A 14,451-nucleotide genomic window follows, 5' to 3' on the forward strand; every position below is an offset into this window, starting at 1 on the left:
ATGTATGCTAATTGTGCTGCATTCCTTCCACAGAGAGTATAATGTACATCCATCAGGACTGAGGTCATCAGTAATATGTACAGTATGTATTCTGCTTTGCATTAAGTACTCTCTTGTATCTACACTTATTCTGACATTGTGATTCTACTACATGTCTGTTCTGGTTGTTCGGAAATATCTTCACTTATGCTTCAACCCTGAACAATAAAACAAAGTGACCACTAAATGTTTGGGTAGACCAAAATGACTTGATAATTTCTCAGGGTTACGTGAAATCATGTCTGTAGTAAGTTTACTTTTAACAGAGGGAATAAGGTAATGGACCATTTAAAACTGTAAGTCATTTTGTTGGGGCCAATCATGCATTATCCTGCAAAATGAGGTGTTGCTGTCGTAGAGCCCTTCATAGTTTCTTATTAGCTAAATTAAAGCTTTACATTTGTACTGGGAATCATCTGGAAACAATGTTTTTCTTTTTTTTCGGCCATTAAACAAACAAAAAAAAGGACTTGTCTGCTTTACTGGTTGATTTCTAACTGAGTAAATTATTAGTCTAAATGAATACGCACATTGCACCTTTGACTTATCGTTATGAAGCGAATGTTGATTGCACAATTTAATGGCTGTAGAATAATGACACCATCAGCGTTTAGATTGGTTCCCTATAAACCTCGCTTTCACTATGCAATTCTGTCTGCCATCGGGTACGATCTCTTGGGAAAATGAAGGCTTAATTTACAGCACAAAGTGTCAACCATTGCACAACCAAAACAGGAAGAGGATAGTGCTTTTGTTTTCCAGCTATAAGTTACCAAAGAGTATGAATGTAAGGGAGGGTCGCGAAAAGTTGATAACCACTGGATTAGGAGTCCACACATACTAGTGTAGAGCATAAGGAGCATACACAGTTGTTCACTATTGCAAAGTTGATAATGTTCTTCTTTAGTAAAACTAACACTTTTAGCACTGTTCCAATCACCCAAAACCATGTTTTCAAAAATAAATAACAAAAATAGAAATGTGATATTAACAATTTTCTTTTGTGATTTTGGTGCAGTAGTACATCATATTCATGTTTCCATCAAAAGTTTGTGCAATATTTTAGCTATGACAATTTTATGACCTTACGAAAACTAGCTAAAGCTTATGTCATTTCCCTCACCTCATGCTTTGCAGGGTCAACTTCCTGTTTGATGCTTGCTCCGCCCACCTATGTGATGTCACACAAATGAGGGCATGCCATTTTGTTTATGTGGTTTCATAGCTAGGGCTCAGCAATACAAGTTTTTATTTTCACTCATCATTAGGGGCAAGAAAATAAACCCTGTATAGTAACACTGTCCCAATCACTCTTAATTCACCCGTATGTCCCTTGAAATAATTTGATGTATGGCCTATTTTTAAAATATGTCATGATGATTCAAATTAATCTGAAAACATTTTTTACGGACCTCCTGGCCGAGTGCCACAGATCCCCCTTTGAGAATCACTGCTCTAGATACTTGTTATAACATTGAGGTTCAACTGCATCACAACACCACAAAAAGTAATCCGAGAAGAAAGAAGATTTATCCAGTAAAAAAGTATTCAATCATCAGTTCAGTGGCATTTGACCAACAACTGTTGAGTGCAGGACGGTCTGTAGAATATAAACAACAGCTTTATCTTCAAATGTCACGGATTGACACGAATGTCATGGCGAGAGACGTGAGTGCATTTTATTTATTTATTTATTCCATTTTGTGCTCTTCACTGTGTCATCTGTGTGCAATAAAGCAATCCTATGGTCCCTAATGGAAAACTTAACAAAAGAACTGTTCCCATTACTGATTTTCAGATGCTAAAAAACAACAAAAAAGCGGACAATAATGAAACAACAACCATGACTCACCGTTCCTGAACAGAAAATCTGCCCACACTCTGCTCCAATATACTTGATGATGATGATGACAATAACAATAACTAGTCTGTGCTCCATTGTTGTCCTTTTAGCACTGAGTTAACTGTAGCGCTGAAGAACACATGTACAGTACAGTCGACTTCATCATTCGGTGCCAGGTTGAGCTAAATAAATGCTGCAGGACACAATAGTCAGAATGTGGGAGGCTTGATTCACTAAAAAGGTTTCAGCCAGTAACACAAAGGCCACAGACTACACATGTATACTCATTGTACTCAGTGTACTGTAGCTTGTGCGCTCCTCTATGACGCATCTCTTAATGTTTCTATGCATTTACCCTGTAGCGTATAGATTCTGTTTGTGGATACTGCAGTTTTTCTGAACACATACATTTTAAGCAAAACCATTCTTATTGAAGTTATTGAAGTTCTGTGTTTGAAAGACAGAAATAAATGAAGGAAAAAAAAATAGTACTGGTGTGCCAATAATGCCCATTTGTATGCAGAACATTAAGTACATCAGAGTTTCCAAATGCACCTTGCTGCGTTCATGTCATATTGGTATCTTAATCACCAGTTTCCGACTTCAAATAGTGTTTACAAATAAGTGTTGAGAACGCCGTTCTTGCTTTTGGCTCCTCATTTCTACGCCATGTAGTCTGTACCGACTGCAATAGGGAGGTGAATGGGTCCAACAAACACAGGACTTTCAACCAGGAGATTGGCGTTTGAGGCCGGTGTTTGTGTCCCAAAGTGTTGTTGAGTTATTTTGAATTTATGTTAGTGATGCTTGTCACAGGTTTTTTAGTGACGTTTTTGACGTGTTTTCCATACTTCTGTTACATTGTTTCTGTACATATTTGACTTAGTTTACTTACTTATTTTAAGCTCAACCATGACGTTTTCCTTAACCTAACTAGGTGGTTTTGTTGCCTAAACCTAACTGCAGCCATTACCGTAGTTTTGTTGTGTGGCATTAAAATGACACTCAAAAAGAGGCGTACAAATGACACACGAAAAGACTAAAATGCATTCTCATGACACACTTGTAATGTCCTTGTAATGTTGTGCTATTCATACGCCTTCCCATGAGATCGCGTTGAATCAAGACATCATGGAAACTTGGATTTTTCTGAAAGTTCCAATACATCCGACTTGGTACTTAACGGTCAGGTTGGTAATGTTGAGAAACTAGCAAGAGTACACTAGATTTTAAAAACAACAATTCAACTGAAAAACCCAGCCTAGTGTTGCCAACTCTTTCCAATGAAAGTTGCTAGCAGCACTAGCTCTAAAACTCACTAAATCTAGTGAGAAAGTCGCAAAGTCAGCAACACTGACAGTCCGTCGCTTCAGGCCTCCCTCCAAAGCCACTCCCACAAAATGATCATAATGAATGTAAACAACGAACATGGCTATTGTTAGCACTCAGCTGGCAGATTTATTCATTGAAAATTTCAACAAATATAACTAAAAATGTATATGACACTACCAACCCTACATGTATTAATATAGACGTGAAGAAGTGAAAATCAAACAAACATGGATGCCTCACATCAGCCAGTCTGTCGTTCATGATAATTAAACCCAAATGTAATGGCTATAGAGTTATATTGTCAATGCACAGCACTTTTAAACCTTATACGACCATTCAACAATTCTTTTAACTTTGTACTTTCATTTTTACAAACAAGAGCAACACCCATTGTATTAAGTAGTTTGTATCAAGCATGCCCCAGCCTTTACTTTTCCAATGCTAATGAAATTATTTTTTTTTATAATTCTTCTACAGTGGCTATGCCTCCAGTTGCCAATCTGAGAATCTGCACCTCAAATTGGGTGCGGTCTTTTGTCCAGCTGTGTGGGATTAGACATTGATCTAATTGAATTAGATCATTGTCTAATCTTATATAAAACAAAGTCATTGTCTTGATTGTGTTGTAAGTGCATACAGCAGTAACCAGCTGTTACACTCTGTTTAATGCTCTGCTTTACTTTAAAACTGATTTATGTTTTTGAGGTTAAGCACCCAGTTTTTTTCTTAAAATAACAAAAGATGACATTCATGTACTTCTAATATAACTCTAGATTAGTCATGCTGCTTCTTCCTCAATATGTCTCCATGATGGTGATGAATTTCAACGATTTCTACGTTTATATTTTTGGAGCATTGTCTATTTTTACGGAGGATTTCAAAGGATATCTACTCTGTTTTATTCTAAATCATAAAGACAGCCTTTCAAACACTGTACATCTCCTTGATGAGGAATTGTGCAAAAGCATTTTTAACAAGATCAAAGAAAGCTCTTTTGTGTAAGGTTGCATTGAAGAGGAGAAACATTGAAAATGAAATTGAACATGGAAAAAGCTCAAGTTGACGTTCTTGACCTCTGAAAATTCACTATGTATGAATATTTTTATCTTGTGAATCAGATGAATGCTTTTCTACCCAAAACGATTTTTCTTAAAACTGTGTTGTGAAATAAACTAGTCTTCAGTAGGGCCCATCCAGAATACATATATTATTTATGTTTCTTATTTTTTCAGAGACAGTTAGAGACAAAGCTATTTGTTGTGTTTACATCTCAATGCTCTCTGCTTTGGTTTCATTTTTTTCTGTTGATTTATTCATGACATTTATTAGTTTACCGTGTATTATAACTGATGATTTAAAGTTATTTTTCATGCTGTGATGTTCTTTTTATTTTCATGTTTGAGCTATTAGATATAACTCTGCTGTCACAACTTACAGAGGAAGTTTTTTTATATACCCCTGAATGTTTACAGTCAAGTCTTTCAGTCTTTTTAAACTCCTGTCAAGACCGTGAAATAACCCATAAATGTTCCTATTTGGTTCTGTTTTCATCACCAGACACCAGCTTGGCTGCAACTCCCTCATCAAAGACTTGGTGAGGGAGTTGCATATTAGAAGATTCTCCAAAACCCTGGACAACATTTGAACGTTAATTACCAATATTATTGAATTGACTCATCCTTTCTTTTGCCCTCACTATGAGTGCGATTACAAATCAGATGTGATACCATCAACAATAGTTAGACCAAAGTGTAGACCAAATGTGTCCAATATTCACTCTCTTTTAGATCTGAAGAACACATGTACAGCACAGTTGACTTTTACATCATTTGGTGCCAGGTTGAGCTAAATAAATGCTGCAGGACACAATAGTCAGAACGTGGGAAGCTTGATTCACCAAAAAGCTTTAAGCCAGAAGCACAAAGGCCACAGACTACTCATGTACTGTATATCCATTTTACTCAGTGTACTGTAGCTTGTGCGCTCCTCTATGACGCATCTCTTAATGTTATTATGCATTTACCCTGTAGCGTATAGATTCTGTTTGTGGATACTGCAGCTGAACACATACATTTTAAGCAAAACCAATCTTAAGTTATCAAAGTGTTGTGTTTGAAAGAGGGAAATAAATTAAAGAAATATAGTACTGGCGATGACTTGTGTGCCAATAATGCCCAGTTGTAAGCAGAACATTAAGTACATAAAATTGTTTCCAAAGTAGAAATAGGAGGCATACTCAGAGCATGAGAAGAGTTTGACAGAAGGTCACCTTTCATTTGCATTCACGTCATATCGGTATTATCTTAATTTCCAGTTTCCAACTTTAAATAATGTTCACATCAACATCCAGCTGGAGGGTGTGAGTGACATATGGCAGGCTGGGGATCGAGACCCGCATACGTGGCGGTGTGCTCGCGTGCAAATGATGTCCTTTATTACAAAAATAGAGTTAAAATATTTTTTAAAAATGTTACTACACCACTAACTTTACCAGCACAGGAGGAAGGGTGCCAGGGAAGCCCACAGGAGGAATGACTGAGGGGGGAGGAAATCCAGAAAACTTCACCACCACCAGTAGTTAGAGAAACACAGAAGTTACACATCCAATTACTTACACAACAGTTGGTTTACAGATAAACAAAATAAATGCCTCCCTCTCTTACTACAGCAAGAAGCCAGGTATGTTGGTGTTGAGTCACCACTTTAAACAGAAAGAAAAAAATTAACAAAAGCAAAACACACTAACCACAAATGCAGAGGTTAGAAGTAAACAGGTAAACAGATTATTAAAAATAAATCAAATACAACAGCCCAATAAAACTCAAAGTAACTTAACCAAAAATAGGAAAAATAAAATTCCGCGAGTTACGCTGACCAGACAATTGGCCCACGTGTGATCCTCCAGCACGCTAACGCACACACACCGTACCCTACACTCTTCATATAAAGCTGCACGAGCGTCGCAGGGGAGTAGATACGATTGCAAATGGCACCTTAGTCTGATGTTCATCTCCCTCAACAGCAGTAATGGGGCAGAACAGAGTGAGCTGAGCCTCCACTTGGCCACCAACTGCTCCATTTAAGAGGCTGCTAGACTAGGGGAGTAAACAAGGTGTCAACAGTTCTCAATCTCCTTGATTAAGGGGTGTGGCAACACTTAAGGTGGAAAGCTAACCCATTACTTAATACAGTCTATGGCTGAAACTCACTTAGGTTCATCACTATGAGCAACCCCTGTCACATTGTTATTTGATACATTCTTAATATATTGATTATAGCCACTTTACATATGCTGAATGTTGAGAAAAGATTGTTGTAACATTACCATTAGTTGCTGAAATGCAACACACACCCTGCATACAGTGCAAAACACGCTACAAAACGTATACATGCCTTTTACCATGGCTATTATCACTAACGAAAAAAGTGAATTCTCAGCTGAGCTGTTTTTTCTTCTGGGCATATCACTCCTGATGTTTTTTTTACCTCCTCCATCAAAGGCTTCTTTTAACATTTTATTAAAGGATTTTGAGTTGTTGAGGTTTTTCAGGCTACTTACCTTCTATTTGTAGTCTCTAGCTGTTCAGTAAAGATTAAGGTCGTTCTCTCTTGGTTGATCCACTCCCCTTTGTGCTGTAAGTACATCAAGCACATTGCAAAAAATGGGACCAAGCCTTGTAAAATAAATCAATGCAAAGCAACACAATGAATGAACCAGTTTTCACGGTGATGGTGTAATTTATCCACAGCCAAACATACGAGGCTGGAGGATGATGTATTGTGGTAAAAGAGGCTCTAAGTAATCAATCTGTTTTGCTCCTTAACGTCAGTAATTTGTCTTTTCTCTAAGCCCTCAAGTTTCATGTTGAAATCAGTGTTGCTTTCCTTTCATACAAAAGCAACTCAGCATCGAAGTGATAAGTTTCAAATTTGGGACTTTTACTCAAAAGTACTTCTACTTACTTATACTGATTACCAACACTATCGTAACAATGCTTGAGAAGGCCATTCTAATAGCCTCTCTACAATTTACATTGTATGTCTGAAATGTGTGTCATTATGTGTACTTTTGGTCCACTTTTTTTATGACCTAATTTAGATATCAATTTAAGGGAAATCATAATGCTACAGCATACAATGATATTTTAGTCAATAGTGTGCCTTAAAATTTGCGGCAACAGTTTTCAAGCCAAGTTCAAAAAGAGATGGTTTTCCAAGTTTGGTGTGGAATAACTTTACTGGCCTGCACAGAGTCCTGACTTCAACCCCGTCCAGAACTTTTGGCTTGAAATTGAACACAGTCTGTGTGCCCAACATCTGCGTCTGTCTTCCCTAATGCTCTTGTGGCTGAATGGGAGCATTTCCCTGCAATCAAGTTTTCAAATCTTCTGGAAACCCTTGCAGAAGAGTGATTGTTGTCCTTAAAGCTAGAGTTGGTAATGTCCTTCAAAAACAATAAACAAATGTTATTACTCACAGCTGTCAAGCTAGCAGCTTGTGGAAGTCCTGCGATAGCCACAGATACCTTTTTTAGTTTTTGATTTGTTGATTGCTATTCGGGATGTAATGAGAATTTCAAAAAATAAAACAAAAAATGTTTTTGAAGGACATTCCCAACACCAGCTTTAAATACAACATTCACTCTTCTGCAAGGGTTTCCACAAGATTTGAAAACTTGATTGCAGGGAAATGTTCCCATTCAGTCACAACAATAGCCATGTTCGTTTATTATGTTTACGTTTATTATATGTTTATGTTCATTATGGTAATTTTGGGGGAGTGGCTTTGGAGGGAGGCCTGAATGGACGGACTGTCAGTGTTGCTGACTTGGCGATTTTCTCTCTATATTTAGGGACTTTTGGAGCTAGTGCTGCTAGCTACCTTCACTGGGAAAAGAGTTGTCAAAACTGTGCTTGTAATTTTTAAAATTTAGCGTACTTTTGCTAGTTTCTTGAGATTACTAACCCTAGCTTTAATGCCCTTGGTTTTGGAATGAGATGACAAATGGATGTACAGTGATGTCCACATACTTTTGGCCATGTAGTGTGTTTTCTATATACAGTAGTAACGTTGCCTGACAAGTGGTTATGACCAAAACCTTGCATTTTCAGTATACCTATGTCTTAACAGAATAAATTACTTTCTTTCACAATTTAGATTATTGTCATTGCAGAGTACAGGTAGTGAGACAACGAAATGACAAATGGACAAGTGCAGTTTAGCATCTAACCAGAAATGCAAAAAGCAGTGAAGTGCAGAGTAATAGAACAGTAATATATAGAACACATTATAGAATGTAGAATAAACAGTAAGGGGAAGATATGAATACACTAGATATATACAGTAGATTTAATTTTCCTGTTTACCAGTGCAAGGTGCATTAGATAACACTTAAAGGTGCAGTGTGTAGGATTTGGCGGTATCTAGCGGTGAGGTTGCGAATTCAACCAACTGAAACTGCTCTTTGGTGCCAAGCGTGTATGAGAACAATGGTGGGCGACGCAAAAATGTGAAAACACGAATGGCCCCATCTAGAGCCAGTGTTTGGTTTGTCCATTCTGGGCTACTGTAGCAACATGGCAGCCGGCTCCATGAAGAGGACCTGCTCCGTTTGTAGATATAAACGTCTCATTCTAAGGTAACGAAAACAAATGATTCTTATTTTCAGGTGATTATACATTAAAGAAAACATACTTATCAATACTATATTTAATTTCTGCCAATAGATCCCCCTAAATGTTACACACTGTTCCTTTAAACCTGAAGCATTTAATTTTTTTTACTAAAACAATGAGCTGAAAGACACTAAAACGCTTTATAGAGCCGAGAAGAACTGTAGAGTTGGATGATAAATATCTGTCTGTTCATCACTCTGAGCGACCTCTTTCACATTACATACAGACATCTGACCCGATATTAATATAAAAACATTGTTTCGTGCAGCTTTAATTTAATATATAGCATCTTTAACATCGTTGTTTCTTTCTTTCTCTGCAGTGCAATGTCTTGGAGTGAGGGGTCATTGTCCTCTGATTTAGATCATGACACTGACATTCATTGGCTTCCTAACAGATAATCACTCATCAACATCGCTGCCATCCGTCCTGTACCTGCCCACACTTGTTGTCTAGACGTCTCAGTTCCTGACAGACAAATAGCATCTTTCCTGTTTCTGTGGGCTTCCTTCCAACTGAGATATCTCACCTGTTGTCGCAGCAGTACTCCCTCTCAGTTACCTTGGCAGCAGCTCTTTAGACAAGCAGACAATAGATAATGTCGATCTTTATGGTATATCAATACCCTTTAAAAATGTTTATCCGTCCACTGGTAAACAACTCCAAATGAGGTGTTGTGTTTAATCTAATAGACTTTTAAGATCTCATAAAGCTCTTCATCTGGCTCTCAATATAACACAAACTATTCTACATGATTAATATGTTCACCTTGCTGAATGTGTGGCTCCCATAGGAAATGAATCTTCAGATTAGAAAATGTTACAACAACGATGATGAAAAAATGGTCTGGAGAAAAGCCGAGAGAGATGCGTGGGCTGCTATTTACCATCTTGTTTAAAGCCTCGCCACTTGACAGCAAACTGGAAGTGTGATAGAGTACAAAAAATAATTTGAATGTCACTCTGACACAGCCATTATTAACCTGCCAGTGCCTGCTGGTAAATAGAGTTGTATCCACGCCAAATGAGTTTTGGGCTCCTTTTGGGGCAATTCATCACTCACTGATGGAGATACAGACAATCAATCAAAGTTCAAACTCTCATTGTTTATGGCTTTGATTATCTTGCCAACAATATAGTATAAGACCTCCAGGAGAAGAAACCCTTGAAGGACTCAAGTATTTTCCTCAGTGTCCTCGGTAAAAAGGGCAAAGCAATTACCTGAAATTACTGCCAAGAGCAATTTGATATCTTGGCTAGTCCAATAATGGTTTTCCCCTTGTGACTTTTCTCATTTTATGACACAGCAATTTTACAGTGTTTCATATGACCAGTGACCATGACCAGTGTGTGTCCATCCACCAGTTTGTATGTACATTTTCAAAGTGTGCATAAAATTGGATTACAAAAAAAAAGTCGAAATATCCCAAAAAATACTTGGTGGAAAAGTTGGTGTATTGATAAAAACAAAACGCTACAAAGTGCAATGGAAACATAAACTGTTTGGAAAAGGTGGAGGTAAAAATATTGGCAGGTGATTGGATGAACCATCTGTCAATCAAAATCTTGCCGAAGCCAGTCGGGAGAAGAGCGAAAACATCATTTCCGTTGAGAAAAGCCTTCAATGGCGTTCTTTGCTCTTCTTACAATGAAGAAATACTCTCCAGTTCTGATTTAACTGATGCTATTGCAGCATCTACGCTACCCTCTTCAGGAGCCGCCACTGTTGTTTAGAACAGTACAGGACCCTGATTGGTCCGTGGTCTGGCTTGACGGACACAAACACATTACTTGAAGCCTGACAAGATGGATTCTTGCATGACTCATGATAGTGAGAATCCAGCTACCATGCAAAGTAAATGGAAACAGACTTTGCAAATAAATCATTACATGAAGCACATCACTGAAGCCTTCGCTCCACTGGAGAGACAAACAAATTTGGTGCACGAAAACATCAGACGTGTGTGGACAGCTGAGGAGACTGTAACATAAAAACATACATAAATTGCATATTTCTATCACGTTTTCGACTTGGTTTTCCATCGTTTGAGGTTTGACTGGAGCTCCCTCTTCTTCTACAATGGGTTAATGATACAAGACTGAAGAATTCATCACCAACCTACAGGGACAAACCACAGCTAACAACACTACATTTCTTCATCTCGCTGTTGTCTTTTCTTTCTTGCAGTGCGAGACCAAATGTGTTGCTGAAAGACAATTGACTGCTTGCATCTTGTTATGTGAGTAAAGTCAAGATCAATAGCAATCACTCAAATCCATGAGCTGCATCAAGTTAAAGTAAGTTAAAGCCTTTCTCACAGTGGGACTCTGGAGAGGTTTTTAGTCCCGTTCCTGCCACCATGATGAAAGTGGCAGCGCTATGGTTGAGCTCATTTGAAATCACAGGTTTAATGGGATACTGATGAGCTCCTCAGCTCTGAAGCACATGATAGGAATAGTAAATCAGAACAAAAAGACAACCATATATAATAAATGCTTACACGCTTTAATGTTTTTCTCATATTGTCTGTCTGAATATACCTGTATATAAGAAGTGGACGTAGTCACCGTGACATCACCCATTGGTTTGTGGACTGCTGTTTTGAAACCTCGAGTTCGGCATTTTGGCCGTTGCCATCTTGTTTTTTTGCAACCAGAAGTGACACGAGAGGGTGGAGCTAAGTACTACCGAATGCTGAATAAGACATATTAGGCAAACTTAATTAACTCCCAGAGTGGACAATGCCATGGTAGTGACCTGTCAATCACAAGGTAACCATACCCTGCTTTAGTGTCTATTTGACTCTAAATGGGACCATCATTTACTAAATGAACATCATGCTGTATTGATGAAGACCTGCCACTGAGACCATAAACTCATGTTTACAATGTTTACTGAGGTAATAAATCAAGTCAGAAGTAGGGTCATTTTCTCATAGACTTCTATACAATCTGACTTCTTTTTGCAACCAGAGGAGTCGCCCCCTGCTGGCTATTAGAAAGAATGAAAGTTTAAGGCACTTCCGCATTGGCTTCACAGACCCGCAGGTAGCCCACTGACCTGTATTCACCCTCTGCCTGAAACGCTCCGTGTTAGCGTCTTTAAGACCCCTCCCGAAAAAGCCCAGTCTGCTCTGATTGGCTTATGAGAAAAATATGGTGCACCTTTGCAAAGTTAGTTCTTAAGCTGTGTGCGGTATATTCTAATAAGCCTGCATGTGACTTGATTTGAATGGCTTGTTGAATCACGTGTTTTCTGATCGAGGCAGCCCACAAAAAACAAAAAAAACAGTTTGTGGCTTGGTAGGCGCTCCAAATACCCAAATGTATGTGCACAAGCACTGAAAAAATGAGTTTTTCATGATATGCCCCCTTTAAAGGTAGACACATCAGAGAGTCAAGAAAGGCTTGAAGCAAATATCAGAGGGATGATCTCCTGAGAGCCGACAAGCTGCTGTTCCTGAAGAGGGAGACAGAGAGCCAGAGTCACTTGGGAAAACACTTTGGTTGCAAAGCAGCAAATCACTGTGAGAAAAACTGGATGTCTGGCAGAGACGGCTAATGATCTGTGGTAGCTTTTCTTGGCAACGGTGTATGCTCTGTGGAAGAAAACTCTTGTGTATGTTTGTGAGGACAGAAAAAAGAGTCTCAAACTGCAACAGAAACACCAGTGTGACTGTTGACACCACTGCTTCTGCTCTGGCCCCAGAAACCACATCAGATGTTTTTGGGGGGGGGCCCATGAGACGGGGCTGGTGATGCGTAATGGAGCAACTGAACTCAACTGACAGATTTCTCGGCTCGGTGGATTGTTGAACGTTGTGTAAACTGGCTAGTGATTCAAATTTGGGCGTTACATGCAAAATGTTTTCCTTAACGTGTGGAGATGGAAATTGCCTTGTGGTCTTTGCCTTGATGGCCTTGCGATAAACGTAAAATAACAAAAATTAAGTTGTATAATTCTGGGTGGCCTGGCCTTGTAAAAATCCAGCAAATAAAGCTGTAGAAAAGAAACCCAAAGTGTTTGAGGCCATTTCCAGCCGGTGATCCCCCTGAGCCGTCGTCACACTTAAAGTAGTGAAAATGAAAGGTGCAGCTGCTGAAAATATCTTTCTTTATGTCTTTTTTCCTTCTTCCTTTCTCAAACAGCACGATGAAGAATGACGACAGCGGCGTATATAGCACAGCAGACTGTCAGCTGAAAGTTGGAGGGGGAAAATAATTGTCAGCGGTGGAAAGGCAGAGACGGTCAGACACAAAGAGGCCTTTCTACCAGCGAGCAGAACTGCCTCACGTCACAACACAAGCAGGAAACCACACCAGCACCACCACCACCACCACCTTACCCCTGGGACTGAATGTGTGTGTGAGAGAGAGAGGTGGAGGAATGGTTGGGGAAGGAGGGAAAAGAAAAGGGGTCTGGGACATTTAATGAAACCCAATATCCTGCCTCTGGTCTAAAAATAAATGGAGCACACAAACACAACATAGTATGTGTGTGTGTGTGTGTGTATGCATATGTATGACGTATAGACGTAAGTGGTGCAGAGGAGAGGTGTGTTCATTTCCCAGGTTTATTTGAGCTGAAAATGAATATTGCACCCCCGCTGCCCCCACTATAACGCAGACACACACATATAAACACACTCAACGAGGTGAGGTAACACCAAGTGTGCACCGCCGACTGCACGTGAAGGGGTAATGTCACTTTGATTACGGAAACTATACAGACCATCGACTCCACGCTGTATGGGCAATTAAATGGTAGACTGGGTGCAAGCAATTAAATGGTGGACTGAAACTTTAGAGCTGCTTATTTTCCCTCAGTGTTATTCTAAGAGCGAGTGTGCATGTGTCTGATAACTACTAATTACTCACGGAGAGGTACGTCTCCCTAATTTTTCTCTCTGGCAGAGGTTTCGTGCACTAAGACAAAGGTGTCACCTCACTAGAATGAAATATTTAAAGCTTCACAGGCACTTAAAGCAGCAGTGGGTAGAAATAGAGCAAATAGGATTTAAAAAGTTATTTTTATAAAACGGTAACTATATCCTGACAGTAGTGCATGAGACAGGTAATCTGAAAAAAATCATGTACCTCTGTGTCCTCCGGTGCTCCTAATGGCATCTGCAGGATTTCACAGACTGGAGGAAAACAACCAATCAGAGCCGAGCTGGAGCCTTGCCGTCTCTGAGCAGCTGTCAATCACTCACAAACTCCGATCAAACGGTCAAACTAGGCAGCGCTGATCAAATATGAATCAATATTCTGTTACTGTAATGCCTATTTCTCTCCTCAAATGTTTTCAGAAACATCCTGTAGTGTTCTGTTTAGCTGTAAAATGAGAAAGTTTGTGACATGTTGAGATCAGTTGAGGAAAAACCAAGCACCACCCACAAACCGAGGCAAACTTTATTCCAAACCATATTCCATTATCTTGTTTATTATTTACTTTAAACCTGACATATACAGTATTAGCACTCTAACGTTAGTTTTAATAGGAGAGACTTCAGAGACCAGGTCCAAAGCACACTGGAGCACACGGATTTAAGGCAATCAACTT

The sequence above is a fragment of the Sebastes umbrosus genome, chromosome 12 (genome assembly GCF_015220745.1).
Source record: "Sebastes umbrosus isolate fSebUmb1 chromosome 12, fSebUmb1.pri, whole genome shotgun sequence".
Classification (NCBI taxonomy): domain Eukaryota; kingdom Metazoa; phylum Chordata; class Actinopteri; order Perciformes; family Sebastidae; genus Sebastes; species Sebastes umbrosus.